We start from the raw sequence: 23837 nt of genomic DNA, 5'->3' as shown, positions 1-23837 counted from the left end.
TTGGAATAAAGTAAGTAACTTTTTCAATCAATTATTCTTTTCTTTTCACCTCCACGCACATAATATGATCTTTGTCCGATATTATCTTACATGGGATATACTGTTTATGCCTCGTTTTTTGTCCAGGTGGGATTGGCAGTGCCAACTCTGATACTCTGTGCCATTTAGCACCATTTAATTGTGTTACTGCATCATTTTTGTGGTTACGCTGCAGTACTGCAATGACACTTTAACATGTGTGAACATAGCCCTAATTTCACTGCAGACGTTTGCACAATCAGTGAAGTTGCAGCAGCTGCTTCTGGCTGGTCAGAGCCTGTGAATCACTCAGGGGATTAGGGGATCCAGCCAAACCTCCTGTGACATCACGCCTGTCTGCATCATCAGCCTGTACTCAGCAAACACACACAATGTGAGACAGAGGCATGGAATCTTTGTCTCCTAAGGTGGGAGAGCAGAAGGAGCAGGAGACAATGTTGATTGGCACAGAGGCCATTTTTCTTCACTTCCTGGATTTCAATCAGCTACCAGTGTGGCAGAACCGTATAGATATGGTAATACATTGTATAGACACATCTATAGAACTTTTAATGTACTTTTAATAGAAAAAAAGTTTTCCTTATGTGGAGTTCCCCTTTAAGAACTAGGGTATTCAAACTTTTGATCAGGGTCATTTGGATGTTTTTGGCTGTCATTATGATTTAAAGCAAGTTTACCATAAGGTACATTGCTTTTAGATTATTATATAAATAGACTGGTGCCGACACAGGGATGCTGGTGCTGCATTTCTTTTTTTGAACCACCGCCTGCTTCCCAGGCACCGGCCCAGCCTAAAGCACTGGTGACGGGCTGTCCACTCCCAGCATGATGAAACCCCCTCCCATCTGTGACGCGGCTCCATTAGAATTAAAAAAAAGGACTGCGGCACTGGCATCCCCGTGCCAGCGCCAGTCTATTCATATTAAAAAATTTAAGCAATGTACCTGATGTACCTTGCTTTAAAAAGAGAAAACACAGTAGTTTAGTAGTAATAAATGGCTTCACCCAACCACTAACCATGAGTGGGAAAAAAGTTTTTGTGTTATTCATATTCTCAAAAAAAAAAAAGGACAAAAAAATAAATAAAATTCTGCCGAGGTATGTAAACTTTTGAGCACAACTGTAGGTGTTAGGTTGGGTATTTTTGGTGAGGAAGAAAATTGCAAGATTATGTGGTGTAGCTCTATGGTAGACCGGTCACTTGCCAGATGGTATTATGTGACGCCACTACTGTAGTGGTTGGTCAGAATATAGCTCAGCCAGATGGTAGGTTGTCGTGATGCCTGTGCCGGTTAGGCACACAGGTGTGGGGGCACACCTGTTTTTATTTTAAGGTGGCTGGCTATATCGGTATATCGGTGACCTGCCAGGCTGTGAGGGGGTCCCTTGGGTACTTATCATGGTTAACGGCATGGGTTGGGGTGATCTCTGACTTGTGGTTTAGCACTGCATAATAAGGCTAAGTGTTGCTTTGCAGAAGAAAAGAGTCTCCGTGCTTCCCATACGTCTGTCTACTACCACACATTAGACTAGACTACACTGCACTGACTACGGTTGGGTGTGTACTTTCTCTCCCCATGTGACAACTTCCTACAGAGTGTGTAACAACTTCTGTGAGTGGGGGAGAAGAAAGTTTGAGGAGAAAGGAAGATAGAGATAGGTGGAGAACAGAAAAGAGCGCTTATAGGTTCGCAGATTGCCAACAAACAATAACCTCTTGTTCACTACAGCTGTGCAATATACAAGTGCATATACAAACAATAGTGACATCTAGTGGCAAAACTTAGGTACAACTTCATTACCACTTTTACTTTGAGTTCAGGCTTTTGCGAGGGGTGTATAAGCTAGTAACACCCGTGGTGGGACGCCACAATTAGTTTATAACATAGACAGTAAAATAGAAAAATTATGCATTCCCCTTTAAGTCCTGTTATGTTAGTGGTCCATTGTTGTGTCAGAACCTGGGACCCCTAGAGCCGTCTGGTACTCTGGTGGAACAGTCTTAGCCTGATCTCCTTGGACATAAAGCATTGTAGTCTCTACTATTCTAGACAGCGCAGATCTGGTAGCATATGAACTCTAATGCTGCTAACTGAGGCTGCAATGTGAATTATTTCCATACATTAAAAACAGGCCGAGATCAGCACCAATAAACTTGGCAGGTTTAATCTCCGGACCATAATTTAGAGACTGTTACCCCAATGGTGACATTAGTCTGAGCAGCTCGTGACTGTGCTGTATGCGCATGTGATTCATATTAGGGATCCTGCCGCACCTGTGATCTTACCCCCACACGCTCCTCTAACTGCAGAATGGGGGGAGGTTAGATTGGAAACATATGTGATACTTGACTCACACATCACATGAGGTTAGCTAAGGTTTTGTTTTGTACCCATTCAGATGTATATACTGGGGCTGTAACTGTATCTCAGGCACAAAAAAGATCTACGACAAACCCCCAGGGCTTCTAATCAGTGTGAGGACAAGGCACAAACTGAGAGCGGGGTCCCCCCTGAGCGCAGGAGGAGAAATGAGGGTCACACAGGTGTTTGTGGGGTGAATGGCTGATGACACTGGTTGCAATCAGCATGAAATAGTCTCCAAAATTTGAAAGAAAAAAAATTAAAAGAAAATTAACCCTTCGAAGCTTATTTTAGTTTTTGTGTTTTCAGTCTTATCCTCTTGGTCTTCTATGAGCCAAAACCCCCTAATTTTCCATTGAGAGGGTCATATAAGGGCTGTTTTTCCTTGTACTCTTTGATGGTCCCTTTGCTTTATGATAAAGCGTAATGAAAAAAATAAATAAATAAAAAATGTGGATAGAAATACCTATATATAATTGACAGGGGAAAGTTAAACAGATTGGTAAATTACTTTAAAAATCTCAAATCTTCCAGTACTTATTAGCTCCTGTATGTCCTGCAGGAAGTGGCATATTCTTTCCTGTCTGACACAGTGCTCTCTGCCTTCAACTCAGTCCATGACAGAAACTGTCCAGAACAGTAGCAAATCCCCTAGAAAACCTCTCCTGCATGGACAAAGGTGGCAGCAGAGAGCACTATGTCAGACGTTAAAGAATAAACCCCCTACTGCAGGACATACAGCAGCTGATAAGTACTGGAAGACTGGATATTTTTAAAAAGAAGTAATTTACAATCTGTATAACTTTCTGAGGACCCCCTTAACATGACCATGATGACTACTCCCCTATATAGCCAATAGAGACTTGTGTTTATTAGTTGCCCAAAACTTTCAGTTTCTTTCAGCTGGAATGCCAAGTCATGTCAAGATAACGCTGCCACACTGAGTCATACTGAGGCTTGGTGAGGAAAGGAGTTAAAGATTAACAGGTTACTTGGCAAGGTATTAATGTACAACATGTGAGAAGTAGGGCATTGCATAACTCACAAGGCCTTAAAGAGACACCGCCTGATAAGTTACTTGAGGTTTTCCAGCAAGTACCCTGTAGATTCAGCATGGTGGATTAGCAGCAGCTTCCGCTCTCTCATTCCCTTATGATTCATTTTGTTTTATAGTTAATGTTTATTATACTTTATATAATGTATAGAATAGTATAGCTGACACTTTGCTGCAAGTTTAGGGTCAGTGATGACTCTGATCCTGGCTGTTTATCCCCATCCCTTCCCCATCCTTTAAATTACACACTCATTGCTTTAGCGTCCAATGAGGACACAGTTAGAGCTGTCATTTTAAGCGGAAAGGAAGTTCTCAGAGAAGAATGGGTTAAAAAAAATTTCCAAAATAAAATTCCCAGGTCATTTCGGCATTGGAACCCCCAACAATCAATGTACGATATCCTTACAGTGCCACCACAGGTCAAATGAAGCATTACACCGCTCCCAATGTAAGGGCCTGCTATTTAATGCATGGACAAACCAGTTCCTCCAGAACGACATAATACTTTTTGTACTTGTTCTCAGTCTAAATAATTTATAGAACTCCTGAATATTACCTGAAAGGGTGTACGACAATGGCTTCTCTATAGCAGACCTTGCTTTCAAGTCCTAGCCCCTGCCGGGGGGATGTGGATTTATATCTATATTAGAGTCCTCTATAAAACTATTATACTCTCGTTTTGGGTGGCTGCCAAAAAGAAAAAAAAAGGAAAAAAAGGTAATAGTGTTAAGCGCAGATGATGGAACAGATATTAATAGAGACTCATGATTTACGGCTGAACTTGTCTGGTCATAAATAACCTGGCTTTCCACAGTACAGTGAAATAGGCCATCTGCCAGCCTTCCTGTACGGTAAAAATAAATCCTGCTGTTTCAGATATGAAGTCATCAGTACCTGTCAAGTGTCCACTTCATATATATATATATATATATATATATATATATATATATATATACCAGGCCCGGCATTTATCTAGACCGAGAAATGGTGAACTGAGGCGACCTCGGTCAGGCCCGGCTCTACATATCTGCTACTTTTCTATCCCTGCTTTTCCTCTGTTTCATACACTGTAAGGGCCCATTCACACTATGGAATGGGCGCCAAAATTCCATACGGAACTCCCCTGCTCTCTGTGCCTCTCTGTGGTGGGTAGTACGGCTCTAGATGGAGGTGCCAGGTGTGATGTTGATACCTGCTTGTTTGTGTATGGCTGGCTGGGTTCCCCAGGTGCATAAGAACACTAGAAGAGGAACAGCACATCTCCACTCAAAGAATTGACATGTCAATTCTTTGAGCGGAGGCGCGCAAGCCCTCTCATTCAAACCAAGAGCAGGCAGGACTCAGCGCCGATTCCGTAATGTGAATGGGCCCTTAGGACATGTTTACATGCTGTAAAACTGTCTGAGATGTGAACATCACTTCTTTTGAATTGGAATATGGGCACATTTGGATGCGCCAACACTCCGGAGCCGTACTTTACATTGTTTGCACAGTCTATTTCATGCGGCTGCTGTTCAATGAATATCGGCCGCACATAATAGACATGTGAATTTTCTGTGCGGCCGCATGGAATCCCGGCGGGAGAGTATACAGTGTGTATAAATTCTGGCCAGGATTCCATAGGGGTTAATGTGATCGGCTGCGGTAATTAAACAACGACCGTTTAATCAAAAAATACATTGTGTGAACGTGGCCTAAAAATAGAAAAATTCCTTTAAGTATGTAATATTATTGTAATTCCATTAGTCCGAAACTGTGCAAAAATATACTTTCTAAATAAAATTAATTCACTGCTTTTACAGGGAAGCTGTCACATTGAAAACACAAACCAATCTGCATCATGTTATAGAGCAGGAGGAGCCGAGCAGATTGATATATAACTTCATAGGAAACAGTTTAGGATAACTTCTCATTTATTTGTGTAAACCTCTGCTCATTCTGGGCTAAGTAGTCAAGTGGGCGGTCCTGCTTAGTGATGGACAGCTCCATGTGTATAAGTGCAGTGTCAAACTGGAGTACTGTCCGGGGTACTGTCCAGAGCACTAGCAAATGCCCATAGAAAACCTCTCCTGCTCTGGACAATTCCAGACATGGAGAGAGGTGGCAGCAGAGAGCACTGTGTTAGACGGGAAAAAATACACTTCCTGCAGGACATACAGCAGCTGATAAGTACTGGAAGAGATTTTTAAATAGAAGAAAATACAAATCTTTATAGCTGATTTAGAAAAAAAAAATTCTCCAGAGTGCCCCTTTAATGTTTTATATTTTTGTCCAACATACAGAGATGATCCTGAATGATTTTATATAACAGTTGTACAACTTGCCAAATGAGCTCATATTATTTTACATGTTGGGATTTATGGTAAAGTTTATCTTGCACATCCCTGTGGTTCTCTAGTTTTCTCTGCCATTCATTTGTTACATAACTCTATGACCACAGTGCAGCAGTATGTATATACGCTGAGATTGTGGATTTGGCTATGACATTGGTATACAAGAGGAGCCTTTGAGTCTCTCAGTTGTACCCTGGTGTCATATACTGCAGGCAGCAGAAAGAAGTATATAAACAATATGAAAATACATGTGTGGCTGGTTCGGTGGAGGAGGACACTGACAGATTCACAGTGCTCGTCTTACTCTAGAGATAAGAAACATAAGTGAAGTTTGTGAGAGAAAAACGTCAGAGCATTTGCCAAATTTGCTTAACGTTAGGGGTTTCCTTAAAACAGGCCACAAATATTTCATCGGTGGGGTTTGACCCTAACTACAGCAGTGCTGGGCCTGGTATTGCAGCACAGTCCTATTCACTTAAATGGGAATGAGATACAGAGAGTGCTGCAATACCAGGCATAACCACTAGTAAGAGTATGGAGTAGTGTCTGGTAGACAATGAAGCAAGTCCTTTTAATTTGCTGATTGACAGATTGTGGTGCCAAGAGACAAACTACCACTGATCTAATATTGAAAGACTATCTTAAGTATAGTAATCGCGGAAAACTTCTTTAAAGGGGTACTCCGGATAATTTATCTATTTATTTTCAATCAAAATGCTATGCCCTGGCCCCTAGGGGCCACTCCGCAGTATAGATGGTGTTATCAGGCAGGAACCGGGGCAGCTGTAGGATATAGTGGTCACGGTGTAGGCACGAGGGTGATACAGCTGGAAACCGGGCTCCTGACCATGCGGGAATACTGGGCATGCGATTCCTCGTTGTCCTTAGTCAGGGCACCAATTATCACACCAATGCCAAGGTTCAGAAACAACGGTAGTTGTAGACAACAAACACTGCGAGGTCTTGAGAATTGGCTCTTTCCAGTTGTAGATACAATAGATACATTAATACTATGCATGGAGAAAATAGAAGATCCTTCTGAAAAATACACTCTTTAGAAAATACACTTTTTTAGAAAATATACTCTTTTAGAAAACAGACTTTCTCTGAGGCTATAGATACATACTGACTTCTTTACTCAGAGGAGGAGGAAACTGTCTGACTCTGACATGAAAATATACACTGTGAGAAAATACTCTTTCAAAAGACACACTTTACTCTGAGACTTTCCTGCTTACTCAGAGGAAGAAAATATATATAAGACTCTGACAAGAAAATAGACTTGACTACTGAAGTGCAATAATGAAATACAATAATAAACCTCTGACAATCACATAATCATGAAAAGTGCTTTAGGAAGAATTGGATAAGTGTCTCTGTTTGGTAGAGTCTCTTTAGGCAATATACACCATTGTCCATGTGAAGGCTCTGGGACAGGCACTAGAGAACAGTTTGGTCAATGAGTGTTCATCAGCACATAGCTGGATGATAATAAGGAAACTTGGTCAGGAGGACCAGGCACGAACCTTGAACGTTGCAAAACAGTAAACAAAACAAGAAGAACAATCAGAATGGCCAGGGGGCCTTGCCTCCCCGAGGTCCCTTAAGAGAAATGTCCTGGAGGACCCCAGGTGGTCCCTCTCTTCTTTTCCCAGGGGTGATACCGGGAGGGAGCCGGAGCAGGAGCATCGCTGGATGCAGTGGTGACCACAATGCTGGGGGTCACAGTAGTTATAGGTGAAATGACAGGGGCCACATTATAGGTGACGGTAGCAGAAGCGTTGGTGGCTTTAGCCACGGCTGTGGAAGAGGCAGTGTTAGCTGCTGTGGACTGCCCTGCTATAGTGGAAGCTGCAGGTGCAGCGGTGGGCATGGCAGTAGCAGCTTTAGTGACAGGCGGCAGGGCAGCGAGGGCCTGCTGAATGTCCTTGATCAGCTGCATAATCTTAGGCCCACACCCGAGCACCCATTGCGGCAGGGGTGGCGAATCACACCCAGGAGGCTGCCATAGGCCCGGAGATATGGGGCCCTTAAGGAAAGTCTTACCCCCGAGGTCAGGATCTGGAGGCACCGGTGAAGACTCGTCCAGAATCCGGTGGTACTCAGAGGAGAGCGATGGTCCGGTAGAGGAGCCGGAATGCTCGTGGCTGGAGGCACCGCTGCGCACTGGCGTGGTCTTGAGGACCTGGGAGGAGGCGGAGCGCAGAGGCTGAAATCCCGGCCCAGTAGCCTGCCCAGCAACAGTGACGTCATCTGGCGCAGGCAGCCAATCAGGAGCAGTCAATGCAAAGTCTATGGCGCTGGGCGTTTCCCGCGCTTTGGCAACATGGCGGTTAACCCCCTCCTCTCCAGGGTATGGCGTAGTTAGAAATTGAAGAAGACAGCGGCCATCTTGTGTACAGTCTAAAGCCCGAGGCACTTCAATTACACTCATGGTGATATGGCAAAGTCTCTTTGGGGTTGCGGCACACTCTTGGGGGGCACACACTGCGATCGTAATCCTGTTCATGACGCCAAAATGCTATGCCCTGGCCCCTAGGGGCCACTCCGCAGTATAGATGGTGTTATCAGGCAGGAACCGGGGCAGCTGTAGGATATAGTGGTCACGGTGTAGGCACGAGGGTGATACAGCTGGAAACCGGGCTCCTGACCATGCGGGAATACTGGGCATGCGATTCTTCGTTGTCCTTAGTCAGGGCACCAATTATCACACCAATGCCAAGGTTCAGAAACAACGGTAGTTGTATATTTATTGTAACGGTGGTAACTAGTAGCAACAGTCTCTCCGGATACAACCGGGAATAAGGCAATCTTGAATAAAGCAGAGTAATGGGTGATGCTGCAATAGGCTGTGGGAGTAGCGTGCTGAATGATGGGAGTAGTAGTAAAACTGAAGATGAGATGCTGGGTGGAATGAGACTTACATAGTTAATACGGTTGAAAAAAGACACATGTCCATCAAGTTCAACCAAGGAGGGGATGGATACAGGGAAGGGGGAGGGGTGATAGGTTCTATACATATGCATTTATATTATTTTGGTCTAAGAACTTGTCTAGCCCTGTTTTGAAGCCCTCTACTGTTTTTGCTGTGACCAGATCCTGTGGTAGACTGTTCCACAGATTCACAGTTCTCATGGTAAAGAAAGCTTGTCGCCTCCGGAGGTTAAACCTTTTTTTCTCCAGGCGGAGGCAGTGCCCCCTTGTCCTTTGAGGGGGTTTTACCTGGAAGATCTTTTCCCCATATGTCTTGTAGGGGCCATTTATATATTTAAATAAATTAATCATATCTCCCCTTAAACGTCTCTTCTCCAGACTAAACAAATGTAATTCTTTTAATCTCTCCTCATAACTAAGATGCTCCATTCCCCTTATTAGTTTAGTTGCCCGTCTTTGTACCCTCTCCAGCTCTAGAACATCTTTTTTATGAATCGGATTCCAAAACTGGACGGCATACTCCAGATGAGGACGCACCAAAGCTTTATAAAGCGGTAATATTATATCCCTGTCCCGTGATTCCATGCCTGTTTTAATGCATGACAATATCCTGCTGGCCTTAGAAGCAGCTGACTGACATTGTGTGCTGTTCTGTAGTCTGTTATCTACAAGTACACCCAGATCCTTCTCCATCAGTGACTCTCCCAGAGTAACTCCCCCCAGGACATATGATGCATGCGGGTTATTAGTACCCAGGTGCATAACTTTACATTTATCCACATTGAACCTCATTTGCCAAGTTGATGCCCAAACACTCAGTGTGTCTAAGTCATCCTGTAACATCTGCACATCCTCCATAGACTGTACTGTACTACAAAGCTTGGTGTCATCTGCAAAGATAGAAACATTGCTGTTAATTCCATTCTCAATATCATTAATAAACAAGTTAAACAGAAGAGGGCCCAGTACTGACCCTTGGGGTACACCACTTATTACCGGGGACCATTCGGAGTAGGAATCATTGACCACCACTCTCTGGGTACGATTATTAAGCCAGTTTTCAATCCAGTTACACATTAAATTTTCCAAACCGATAGAATTTAACTTACCCATCAGACGTCCATGAGGAACTGTGTCAAACGCTTTTGCAAAATCCAGGTACACGATATCCACAGCCGCGCCGCCATCCAGGCTTCTACTTACCTCTTCATAGAAACATATCAGGTTGGTTTGACAGCTTCTGTCCTTAGTAAAGCCATGCTGGTTATCACTTATAATACTATTAGCCACTACATATTCCTGGATGTAGTCCCTTATAAGCCCCTCAAATAGTTTCCCCACAATGGACGTTAAGCTTACGGGTCTATAGTTACCTGGGGAAGTTCGAGAGCCCTTTTTGAAGATCGGCATTACATTTGCCTTACGCCAGTCCCTTGGCACAATACCAGTAAGCAAAGAATCACGGAATATTTCATACAAGGGTAGTGAAATTACAGAACTGAGTTCCCTAAGAACTCTGGGGTGCAATCCATCAGGCCCTGGAGCTTTGGTTACATTGAGTTTGTTTAATTTATCTTGGACCATATCTATAGTAAACCAGTTCAGTACATTACATGTGTTAGCAGCACTGGCCCCACCCACCTTAGTACTGGCCCCACCCACCACAGCTCCATCCTCTTTTGTATATACAGAACTGAAGAACTTATTAAGTAACTCAGCTTTCTCCTGATCCCCAGTTATTAATTCCCCTTCACCATTATTTAGGGGTCCTACATGCTCTGACCTTGGTTTTTTTGCATTAATATATTTGAAGAATTTTTTGGGGTTTCTTTTGCTTTCTATAGCTACCTGCCTTTCATTGTGAATTTTTGCTGCTTTTATTACATTTTTACAGGTTTTGTTGACTTCTTTGTAATGTTTAAATGCTACAGCTGACCCCTCTGATTTATATTTTTTGAATGCCCCTTTTTTCTCATTTATAGCCCTTCTAACCTCGGTTGTAAGCCATGTGGGATTGGATTTTAACCGTTTATATTTGTTACCCATAGGAATATATTTGGCAGTACAGTTATTTAATGTGGATTTGAAGATTTCCCATTTATTAGCTGTATCAGTATGTGACAGCAGCCGCCCCCAGTCTATGCCCTGAAGTTCAGCCCTTAACCCAGGAAAATTGGCCCTTTTAAAATTAAGAGTTTTTGCCCTCCCAACATGTTTTTCTTTTCTACACTTTAAGCTAAAAGTCACTATATTGTGGTCACTATTCCCCAGGTGTTCATGGACAGTGACATCCCCAACCAGCTCAGCGGTGTTAGAAATAACCAGATCCAACAAGGCATCACTTCTAGTTGGCTCCTCCACAAACTGGCCCAGAAAATTATCCTGCAGGAGGTTAAGAAATTCCCTCCCCTTTGTGGTTTTAGCTGAACCGTGACCCCAATCTATATCTGGGTAGTTGAGGTCCCCCATTACCACTACTGTCCCCTCCCGGGCAGCCCGCTCTATTTGTCTATTTAACTGGCCATCTACCTCCTTAGTAATGTTGGGGGGTCTATAGATTACACCAAGAATAATTTTTTCACTCTTTACCTCCTTCTGTAGTTCTACCCACAATGCTTCCACATCATCACAGTCATCTCCCACTATTGCATCTTTTACACTCACTTTAATATCATTTCTGACATACAGACATACTCCTCCTCCCCTTCTGCCCACCCGGTCCCTTCTGAACAACGTAAATCCCTGAATATTGACAGCCCAGTCATGTGAGGAGTCCAGCCATGTCTCAGTCACACCAACCACATCAATGGACTCCTCCAGAACCAAGGCCTCTAGCTCCCCCATCTTGCTGGCTAGGCTTCTGGCATTAGTAAGCATACACTTTATATTACCATTGAGTTTAACCGATTCATTATAAGAAATGGGATTTATTACTGTGCTGTGGCTACAATCATCCTCACTGTTCATCCGCAACATATGGATCTCCCTATGCACTGGTCTTATCCTCCCCCCACAGGACCCTTCTCCTCCCTCCTCAATGTTCTGTCCCCTCTCTAACCTATCTGCCACTACATTACATACTACATTGTCCTCCCTCCACATCCCTAGTTTAAAAACCCCTCCACCCCTTCTAGGATTCTCTCCCCCAGCACAGCGGACCCCCTTCCATTAAGGTGCAAATTATCTGCGGAAAACAGATTGTACCCCAATGAAAAGTCAGCCCAGTGCTCTAAAAACCCAAACCCTTCTCCTCTACACCATGACTTGAGCCATGCATTTAACTCCCTAAGCTCCCGCTGTCTTTCCTGCGATGCGCATGGCACAGGCAGTGTTCCAGAGAATACCACCTTGGAGGTCCTCCCCTTCAACTTAGCACCTAGTTCTCTAAAATTATTATTTTTTTTTTTTTTTTATTTTTTTTTTTTTTATTTTTAATAGACCTTGAATGAGATACTTGTTGTTGATGATTTGAGAAGATGATGAGAGGAACTGAAGAATGACTGAAGAATCGACACCCAGATGAGAATCTTGAGACTTGAGACAGGAACACAGCCAGTGGACTGGAGCAGCAGAGCACACGCAGGCCTCTCTCTTAGCAGGGAGAGAGGACAAACACACACAACCTATTCCCTATGGGGCAGGGAATAGACTGAGGCAGAACAGGAAGTCACATGGTAACCCCAGCCAAAAGCTCGATGACCATTGGTGTTACTATGGAAGCAGGGCACAGTCACGTGACATCCAGCCATTGCATCATCACACCATTAAGCATATACAGAGGAATATACATGAGAAGTACCATACTTGAACACTGGGAGGCAACATAATACCATTAGGCACTGATACCTGAATACACATGCAATAAATGAATGAAATAGCAGACCTGAATACTGAGAAGGGTAACACAATACACGCAGTTTGCAGTGGACCATAGCTTTCCAGAACAGAACTGGTTATAATAAAAATATGAGCATGAGAAGGGCTGTTCTGGGACACTGCAAAATGGTTTCAGAAAGTTATACGGATTTGTAAATTACTTTTATTTAAAAATCTCAATTCTTCCAGTCGTATTACAGCAAAAATTGACTACTATGCCTTCTTTTAAAAATTTTTTTGCATAAAGTTGAATATCCTCATCAAAGGGGTACTCCGGAGGGAAAGTGCTGTATTCTGTCCAGTGTGACACAGTTCTCTCTACTGCCACCTCTGTCCATGTCTTGACAGTTCCTGACATGGACAGAGGTGGCAGCAGAGAGCACTGTGTCAGATTGGAAAGAATACACCACTTCCTGCAGGGCATACAGTATCTGATAAATACGAGAAGCTAATAAATATGAGAAGACTGATAAAGTAGCTGATACATATGAGAAGACTGGAGATTTTTAAATAGAAGTAAATTCCAAATGTAAAAACATTTTTTTCCCTCCGAAGTACCCATTTAAAGAGGATGTTCAACTCTATGCAAAATTAAAAAAAAAGCAGGCATAGAAGCTCCAGCTTACCCAAGTCCCCCTGTCAATTTTTGCTGGGATCCACTAAGTTTTGGGGCCACATTGGACTGTAGCAACAGAAGCAAGAGTGTGGACCGGTAATGTATTCACTGGGCCGCTGCAGGTTAGGGCGGGGGGGGGGGGGGGGGGGGGGGGCGGAGGGGGTGGTGGTGTTACATACTCGCAGTGCGATGAAAATTCTGCTGTGAGTATGTAATCCTATTCAAACTTACAGTGCCGGGAATCGCATTGTGAAATCCGCAGCTATTCTGTTCGTGTGAACCCACCCTTAAACAGAGTTTATTATTATCCCAGCTATTGCGGTGGGGTGGTGGCTGTAAAATACAGCTATTTCCACAGAGGATTCTGGAGATGTGTACAGTGTTGTGAGTACCAGCAGACAGAAAGGAAGAGGTTAATTGCGTCAGGTGCCTGCATAGGGTGCTTATAGGTACCTAATGCATAAAGCCAATTCTGGCAGTAACATAACAAATACACAAGGTCTCAAAGCAGATGATGAAATGGAGTCCCTGTTGGCCATAGGCTTCATCCATGTTTTTGCAGATTCCCTAGGGCCGCATCTAAATTCTTCAGCCACTGGTAATCAAATGCCGAACAATCCCCATTAGATACTGTGTCTTGCCACTAGAGGGCATAAAAGTGCTTCCCTCGCTGCCCTTTAAAAGAAAAAAAAAAAAAAAAAAAAAAAAAAAAAGGTTCTCAGAGGCTACTTTCAGGTAGTGTACCTCAGTAAGAGATTGGTGACTGCTAGACGTCTCTATTACGCACTCAATATCACAATGCCCATATCACAGAATTGGACTAAGAGGTGCAAAATTCACAGGCCCAGCAACAACATCTGTGGGTATCCAGGCTGGAGGAGGCCAACAGGCTAATAGAGCCGCCATTCAATTGTACAGTTTTGCCCATTAAACTCATCCTTTTACCCTAATATTATAATCACTCACATCTACCATCATTACAATCACACATAGAAAATGTTCATATATATACAGTATATATGTATACACCGTGTTTCCCCGAAAATAAAACGCCCTCCTAAAATAAGACACCCTCTAACCTAAAGTAAGGCATCCCCCCGAAAGTAAGGCACCCCCTACTCTACACTAGGGCACCCCCTGAAAGTAAGGCCACCCATTCCCCCCTTCCCCGCCACCACCCAAGACCTAATCCCCTTGTGGACCTCCGAAACTGGCACCGCAGGCAGCCTGGTCAATGGCCCAACGTCCTCCGCACGTCCTAATGCACGCCCCTGAAAGTCACATCGCTGTCGCACGTCTAACCCAACACAGCCACCGCACACCTGACCCACTGCTTCTGCCGGACACCTGACCCGACCCCGCACGCCTGACCCAACGCTGACGTTGCCGTGCTCCTAACCCGATGTTGCGGACAGTGAGTATTCTGGGGAGGTCTGGGGAGGATGTCTTATTTCTCTTCCCCGCCCCCCCCCCCTTTCCGGCTGGGGGGGGGGGGGGGAGAAATAAGACATCCCCCGAAAATAAGACATGGGGGAGATTTATCAAACTGGTGTAAAGTAGAATTGGCTCAGTTGCCCCTAGCAACCAATCAGATTCCACATTTCACTCCTCACAGACTCTTTGAAAAATGAAAGGTGGAATCTGATTGGTTGCTAGGGGCAACTGAGCCAGTTTCACTTTACACCGTGTTGGATAAATCTTCCTCATAGTGCCTGTTTTGGGTGAAATAACAATATAAGGCACCGTCTTATTTTCAGGGAAACACGGTGGTATATATAATAGATGAATGATTATAACCAGAGCCAATGCTCCCACCATATGGGGACCTCTCACCGATCAGCTCTTCCTCTAATCACCCGGTAATATTATACAGGTGTTCTGTAAGTCAGCTGACTGCTGACAGAAGGATAGATTTTCAGACGATACGGTCATCCTGCTTTTTGCCGACCGCATAGGGCCAAAACCACAAAACTTTCCACATCTTGTGAGTGAAGCAATGTTACATTGTTGCCTCAAAGTAAACACAGCAGATCCAAAAAAGTTAAAGGGGCACTCAAGAGAAAAAGTTATTTTTTAAATCATCGGGTGTCAGAAAGTTATACAGATTTGTGAATTGCTTTTATTTAAAAATCTCAAGTCTTCCAGTACTTATCAGCTGCTGTATGTCCTGCAGGAAGTGGTGTATTCTTTCCAGTCTAACACAGTGCTCTCTGCTGCCACCTCTGTCCATGGCAGGAACTGTGAAAAGCAGAAGAAATTCTCTATGGGGATTTGCTTTTACTCTGGACAGTTCCTGAAACAGACAGAGGTAGCAGCAGAGAGCACTGTGTCAGACTGGAAAGAATACACCACTTCCTGCAGGACATACAGCAGCTGATAAGTGCTGGATGAATTATATAAAATAATACCAAAGTACAGTATAAAAAGCCACTTGAAGGGAATGAGTTTTTATATTAGAAGGATTGTCCCATATATAAGATGATCGTGTACAGGGTGTCCTTCTGCTAGGTTCATCTGTAATCTGCTAGTATATAATGTTCTTGAAATCAGTGTTCTGTCTATATACTGTCTGTATACATTTCAATGGGCACTGGATATATTCAATTGTTTCATGTCATAGAAATCCTATTCCTAGGGGTCGGACAGGACAGATGTGACCTCCACTGATGTCTAGAACCTGGCGGCCCTGTGCAGGTCTCGATAACCTACATTCAGTTCACTAGCTAGATACAATTAAAACAGTTGTTGGAAACCATCTCTATTAACGTTGTTGGAGTTATAAATACCAGAATCCTGACCACATGACCCTTAGAACTTATCAGATTGTATCATGGTGGCTATCTGCCTGTAATCGGCTATCTCTGGTACACAGTATAAGTGCCGCTATATGGCAGGGGACGTCCTGTGTGACTACTTTCATTCTGAGTGGGTATTTTGCTGTGAGATAGAGCAGACTTTAGCTTCTGCTGTTTTTGTGGTTAGTTTTCATGTGACACGTTACGGCTGCTTGTTTTTGTTACATTATATGTTCTCGCTCAAAAACATAAGGCCGTTCATTTACATGGTGATATCAGTTATGCTGGTGTCCCATCGATACACGTACACAGGCGTCCGGGAACTGGAGACAATATCAGGAGTTTTTAGTTATGAGAAATGACACAATGAGCCCCTGCCTCACCCCTAACAGTGCTGCTGTTTCAATCCCTTGTACTTTTGTTACTTCATTGTAAGTTCATGTGTATTAACGTTTAAACTTAAAAAAAAAAAAAAAATAGAAAAAAAATAGAAAAAAGAGTCCACATTGGAAAAACAAATTATACCCCCCCCCCCCCCCCCCACACTTATTAGTTTGCAGGTTAAATTTTTCCATATCTTACTGTGATATGTACCACATACCTATCCATTGCAGAAACCAAGCCCCTCGCTTGGCTTCAGGAATGAGAACCATGATTTTTTTTTAAAGGGAACCCATCACCATCTAATCTATCACCATCATGTTATAGAGCAGAAGAAGCTGAGCAGATTGATATATATCTTAATGGGGAAAGATTCAGTATAACTTTTCTATGTTTCCATGCTAAAGAGTCCAGTCCATTAGGTGACACCGCCCACTGGACTCCTTACCACTCCTTACAAGTTATAGTGAATCCCACAATGTTATATATTAATCTGCTCAGTTCTTCCTGCTCTATAACATGATGGTGATAGATTAGAAAGCATTGTCTTAAGCACCTATTACACGGGCCGATTCAAAATTCCGATTTTTTTAGGCCATAATGTGTGCAACTGCAGTAAAGAAAAAGTACAAATTATTTTTTGGGGAAATAAAAGCATAAAATGTGTGAACACAGCCTTAAGAGAATCATCTTAACGGGTATTTATAAACGTCAAATTTTTTTTAATTTTACGTCAACTGGTATAAGAACGTTATACAGATTTGTAATTTACCTCTATTTAAAAATATCCAGTCTTCCAGTACTTACCAGCTGCTGTATGTCCTGCAGGAAGTGGTGTATTCGTTCCAGTCTCACACAGTGCTCTCTGCTGCCACCTATGTCTGTGAAAGGTTCTGTCGAGAGCAGGAGAGGTTTTCTATGGGGATTTACTGACAGTCCCTGTGGACAGAGGTGGACCAGTTAATTTGAAAGATTTTTTGTTTGCTGGAGTACCTCTTTAACTACTATAAATCATGATCCCAATATCTGTGGGATAAGGCAGGATTTTGGGTCGCTGACAACAGGGGAGACCACTACAGGAATCGGTGTAATCTTTTGGAGGTGGTGCTGATCACATGGCTAAGCTACAGTACTGAAATGAATGGATGTATCAGAGCTGGAATGAAACAGGCGGCACTGTAGAAGTAGTGATGGAGAGCATGAATTATATGGCCAATAAATGTTTGCTGCTAGTGTCTTGGTACCAGATACTGCAGAACTCCCTCAGAGCTTTTTAATGGAGTCTAGATCTTGAGAAGCTGTTCTGGTGGCACAAGGGAGACCTACATACTAATAGGCAGGTGGCTCTAATGTTATGGCTGACTGTGTATAATGGTGCGTTTACACAGAAAGATTTATCTGACAGACAAAGCCAGGAATGGATTTGAAAAGAAGAGAAATCTCAATCTTTCCTTTATGACCTGTTCCCTGTTTATAGTCTGTTCCTGGCTTTGGCTTCAAAGATCTGACAGATACATTTTTCTGTGCAAATGCACCATTATGCTGGGTTTACACGGAACGATTATCGTGCGAATTTGCACAATAACGATCGAATTCGAACGATAATCGTACGTGTAAACGTGGCGAACGATCGAACGACGAGCGAGAAATCGTTCATTTTGATCTTTTAACAGGTTCTTAAATTGTCGTTCGTCGTTCGCACAAAATTCGCCGATCGTTCCGTGTAAACCGTCGTTGCGCGATAGTCAGACAGCCCCGCCCGCCGCCCGGCCCCCAGCTCGCAGCCAGGCCGCTCGATCGCCACCCCCGCTGCTCTGATCACCACCTCGCCGCCGCTCCGATCGCCACCCCCGCCGCTTAGATCGCCCACGCTGCTCCGATCGCCCCCGCCGCCACTCCGATCGCCCCCGCCGGCTCGGCCACGACCATACTTTACCTGCTCCGCGTAGCAGGTCTTCCACATGCAGGCTCCCCTCTTCAGTGCACTGATTGGCTGAAGAGGGGAGCCGGGAATTTCAAACGGCTCCTCTTCAGCCAATCAGTGCTGCCGTGCATTGATTGGCTGAAGAGGAAAGCCAGGAATTTCAAACGGCTCCCCTTCTGCCAATCAGTGCTAAAGAGGAGCACTGATTGGCTGAAGAGGAGCCGTTTGAAATTCCCGGCTCCCCTCTTCAGCCAATCAATGCGCTGAAGAGGGGAGCCGGGGATTTGAAGATCTGGTACGCGGAGCAGGTAACGTATGCTCGTGGCCGGGCCGGCGGGGGCGATCAGAGTGGCGGCAATCGGAGCGGGGGGGGGAGCGATTGGAACGGCGGCGGGGGGCGATCGAAGTGGCGGCGGCGGCGATCGGAGCGGCAGCGGGGGGCTATTGGAGCGGCGGGGGGGGGCGATCGGAGCGCCGGCGGGGGGTGGGCCAGGCTGCGGGTGCGCGATCGCAAAACGATTTTTCTGTACGATATATCGTACCGTCTAAACGCTGATCGTTATAAAAGAAAAATCATTACTTAGAAATCGTTAATCGTATGATTGGGCGAATTATCGCTCCGTGTAAACCCAGCATAACACTATTGCATGTACACTCCAGCAGAATAATAGGTTAGATTGGCACATTAGCTGAATATAATTATATAGACAAGACTGGAGTTGCTGACAATAAAGAACATAAATCTACAATACCCAGCATTTTTTTTATATTACACCATAACATATAAAATGAAACCACTGCAATAAATACACATAATACATGGAATTGCCTTATTACTTAATGAATAATAACAAAGGGCTTATTACTTAATGAATAATAACATAATTAGACTCCAGACATTAAAACAAGAGACTTGCTGAGCTGCTTCTTTTGAGGTTTTCTGATTTCAGAAAATGTTTTTAATTAACTCCTCTAAATGTGGACAGGATGGGGGAGGAAAATAAAAACACACGTACTCACCTGCTGCTGATTCCCTGATGGTGCTGCTTCTGCTGCTCACAGATTTCTGTTCTCCATCCCAATACATAGGAAATGCCCAGTGTGTTAGATCACCTCTGACCAGTGACTGGCTGAGCAGGTATTTCATATGTGTTAGGAGGGAGAAGAGGAAGTGCTGATGGTTCTGGCAGGGGACTCAGAGCAGGTGAGTACTGTATACTTGTATTTGTTTATACCCCTACCCTCTGCACATTGACAGGCAAAAATACTTATTTAAAGCTGTCCTTTAGTCACAAAGCAATGTTTTCAGCAAAGCCAAATAAAGGCTTGTTTATGGGGGTACCTTTACATGATAGCATAACTTTATTGTCTAGGGCAATGATTATATTATTATATATATATATATATATAATGTTTATGTTTTAATCAATAAACATCAACATCAATCTTGTGTTGCCACATGTATTAGGGCTTTTTTTAAAATTATTATTTCAAGATGACTTGTGATGATCATTGGTAGCATTTTGGGGAACATGGGACTTTTTGATTTCTATTTATTCTGTGTTTTGGGAAGTGGGATGAACAAAAAGAATGCTGTAATCCTGGAATGTTTTTCTAGTTTGTAGCAATACAATATATATAACATGTTCACAGTAAAACATTTTGTAAGAATTTTTTTGTTCTGTTTTCTCAATGTTAATAATCTTTTTTTTACCACTTTTTTTTTTTAAAAGACTTCCCTACAAAACTCTCCTGATGACCAGGATTGTAGGCAGTATTGCAATGCTATTGGGGGAGAACAATGAAGGGATCTGAATGCATATGTGAATATGGGCTTTCTGGGCTTTGCCATGTGATAAGTATTACGAGGCTTCATCACATCAGTTTCCTTGTCATAAATAATCTGATGAAGCCTGGTAATGCTGATCACATGGCACAGCCCAGACACTAAATTTAAACAGTATTGCAGAGAGTCCACTTAATCAATTAAGCTCATGTAAACAAAGAAAGGTAACACAACTGTGAATTTGGGAACACAACATAAGGGTACAAACACACAGGACGTATATGCAGCAGATCTGCATCAGATTTGATGCTGTGTTCAGTTATTTAGATCTAATCTGCTGCGTATTTGCTGCGTATCGCAGCAGTAAATACGCTGCGTATACGGTGTGTGTGTTTTTACCCTAAGGCTGTGTTTCCATATTTGCATAAGGAAATGTTTTGAACATGGACAAACCCCCATTTCTTATGCCCCATGGTGTTGCAGATAAAGCCTGTGAACTGTACGCATAGCAACTGTGTGCTGACAGGTCCTCTTTAAAGGAAATCTGTCAGCATCAAGGCCCTACCTAAGTGTGTTGCAGCTGGCAGTCCCCTTGTAAGCATGGTACCTTTAGGTAATTTGTCTGTGCAGTGGCTTATGCACAATCCTACTGTAATGAAGTGTCAAAGAGGAGATTTCATGACAATAACTGCATCACCTGCCAAGCAGACCCCAGGACAGATCTTGGATTAAAAGCAGCTATCCGAAGGTACAAGCGGTTTGTGGAGGGCAGATTGTGGGTACAGAGTCGCTTTAAGGCTATGTTCACACATAGTATTTTTGCTCAGTATTTTGGACAATGTTTTGCATCCAAAACCAGGAGTAAATTGAAAACACAGAAAGGCTATGTTCTCACACTGTTGAAATTTAGTGGATGGCTGTTATTTAATGGCAAATAACGGCCATTATTTCAATACAACTGCCGTTGTTTTAAAATAACAGCAATTATTTGACATTAAATGGTGGCCATCCACTCAATTTCAATAAGGATTTGAACCAATGAATGACCTGCTGGCAGATCTCTAGACAGGCAAATTACCTCTAGACCACAGCTCCTACACATCTGGATTCAGAGATTCAACTATATATGAGTATTTCTTTCAGACATAAACTGCCTACAGAGGACTGATCTGCAATCAGAGACACTGACTGACAGCTGAGCAAGCAGGAGGCTGGGCAACATTGATTATTCATGAAAAAGAGGGAAGAGGAAGGAGTGGTGAGGCGTGGCAGACTGTGGCACAAACAGCTCCATTAGAGTAGGATTGTGCATAATCCACTGCAGGGGACTGCCAGCTACAGGACACTGTCATCACCTTACGTAGGGCCCAGGAGCTGACAGATTCCCATTAAAGAACTTACTACAATATGTTATGATGGTTTCACACTCTGTCACTGCAGTTTTTGTGCCAAAGCCAGAAGTGGATTCAAATGGGATGGAATATAGGCAGGACATGTACTTTTCTTTCCTGTTGGATCCACTTTTGGTTATGGCACAAAAATTGTTGGGAAAGTTTTTTAAAAAACTGCCATGTTTGAAACCAGCATAATACTTGTATCTTCTTACAGTATGTGGCATAGGCGCATTTAGGCCTTGGAGAGATTCCAGGGCCCATGTGCAACTAACACCTCCGCACCCTCAAAAACTACAATACACCCCTGCTTTGCACACACATCTGTGTTCAAAAGAGTTCCTTTCAGTGAGCAGAAGCAGAGATCTCAAAAGCTGCAGAGAAACTGAAAGTATTTTAGAAAGTTGCTGAATTGACATAAAATTGGAAAATTTCTCTAAGTCACATGTTCCTGTTTTCGTTGTTGTTTTGCTTGTGTATAGAACGGTCACTATATGTAACGAGATCACGAACCTCCGCACCCTGACTGATAGCATCGTCCTTACGTTGGTCTTCTCTCTGGAAGATAAAGGGTTACATTTCACTGAGTCTTTGAATACAGTAAAATATGACAGATATTAGAACCATGTGCCCAAATAAAGTAACATGATGCCTGGTAACACCAAGTAGATATCTGACAGCTCATATCCATGTGAAGTGGAAAAATGAAATACTCTGGAGGCAGAACTAGGTTGGACAGCTGCTTTAGGCAACATTAATCCCAGATGGAGCGAGATCTATAGTAAAATCCCATGAGCGGAGAAATCTGTCTACAAAACATACTGAGTACACACTGTAAACGTGACAAACAACACGGGCCATGGTGGCTCAGTGCTTGACACTGTTACCTTGCAGAAATGGCCTACAGGTTTATGTCCATCTACATATTAGATAGCTGCTGGCTGAATGCTTGCTTGACTTAGGGTCCTATTACAATAATGAGTGCCAGTCTGCTAGTCTATTACATGGCTCATTCATCGTTGAGCAAGGGCTGCATGAACATTGTTAGTGATGTCCATGCAGGCCTTGCCCTAATCTGTTCATACATTACCTTACACAAACTCAAAAATCTCATATGATAAATCTGGCTAAAAAAGTAGATAACATGCCCCCACCACACCCCCTCTGAGCAGAAATTTCAAAAATGGCAAAAACTGCTCAAAAATAGAGCAAATGCCTTGATAAATGTTATTTAAAAATTGACACTGAAAACACTGAATTTACACAAAAACCCTGAATAAGCCAAAATGATATAATAGCGCAAAGAGAATGATAAACGTGCCCCCTAATGTATATGACCTCTTTTAGTTCACTGATAAAGGGGGCTCCACCATACTTCATTTAATCTGATAAAGGGGGCTCCACCATACTTCATTTAATCTTATAAAGGGGGCTCCACCATACTTCATTTAATCTTATAAAGGGGGCTCCACCATACTTCATTTAATCTTATAAAGGGGGCTCCACCATACTTCATTTAATCTTATAAAGGGGGCTCCACCATACTTCATTTAATCTGATAAAGGGGGCTCCACCATCCTTCATTTAATCTTATAAAGGGGGCTCCACCATACTTCATTTAATCTGATAAAGGGGGCTCCACCATACTTCATTTAATCTGATAAAGGGGGCTCCACCATACTTCATTTATACGATCGCTGATCGTTCGGCCAACAGTTATCTCTCCCATCCTCCCCATACATGGGAACGTTTGACATGGCCAAATGTTTCTGTGCTCTCTAGGGAAGGGGAGGAGTAAGCCGCTGCCAGAACTTCTTTCTCCAAGGACAAAAAGGTCAGACAATGATTTTCCATCACACTATACGCCTATCTCCACCGACATCATCTGTCGGTGAAGTCTTGGAAGTAACAGAAGAATAAAGAGTATGGGAACCTTTAGTTAATCAATTAGACATTATCAGGCTATGTTTATTCTGGTCCAGTACACAGCAACGTGCTCTGAACTTTATTCTCCTTCTTATCCAGGATTAGAACAATAGAGTGGCATTAAAACTTGTCTCCATTGACTTCAATGAAACTGAGCCACACCCAAACTGAGGACAACAGTGGCTCTGTTTCTGGAAGAAGGCGGCAATGTTTTTCTAATCCTGGACAACCCCTTTAAGTAACCAAGTCTCAATGTGGAATACCAAATGCATGTGCATGTACATTAACACTTTATTACTGTTCAGGGACCTTATCTATATATTCAAAGTGTTTATTTCACTCTGGAGGACCCAGAATGTCAATGTATTACATATACGGCCCATTGATACAAATGAGAGCTGTGTAATGCTTCATTTCAC

At 43.2% G+C, this 23837-nt stretch overlaps 1 long non-coding RNA gene across 1 annotated transcript in view; it reads right to left on the bottom strand.

Annotated features, from left to right (window-relative positions):
• Positions 1-3952: 3952 nt before the first annotated feature.
• Positions 3953-23837, bottom strand: part of LOC138796740 (uncharacterized) — a 47389-nt gene continuing 27504 nt past the window's right edge. Inside the window, exons 2-4 of the long non-coding RNA XR_011363812.1 lie at positions 22006-22050; positions 17199-17330; positions 3953-4143 (exon numbers count right to left, since the gene is read on the bottom strand). This is a non-coding gene — a long non-coding RNA (uncharacterized lncRNA). The remainder of the gene's footprint in view (positions 4144-17198; positions 17331-22005; positions 22051-23837) is intronic.

The sequence above is a fragment of the Dendropsophus ebraccatus genome, chromosome 7, assembly GCF_027789765.1.
Source record: "Dendropsophus ebraccatus isolate aDenEbr1 chromosome 7, aDenEbr1.pat, whole genome shotgun sequence".
In the NCBI taxonomy this organism is placed as follows: domain Eukaryota; kingdom Metazoa; phylum Chordata; class Amphibia; order Anura; family Hylidae; genus Dendropsophus; species Dendropsophus ebraccatus.
This window is presented reverse-complemented; position numbering and strand designations above follow the sequence as displayed.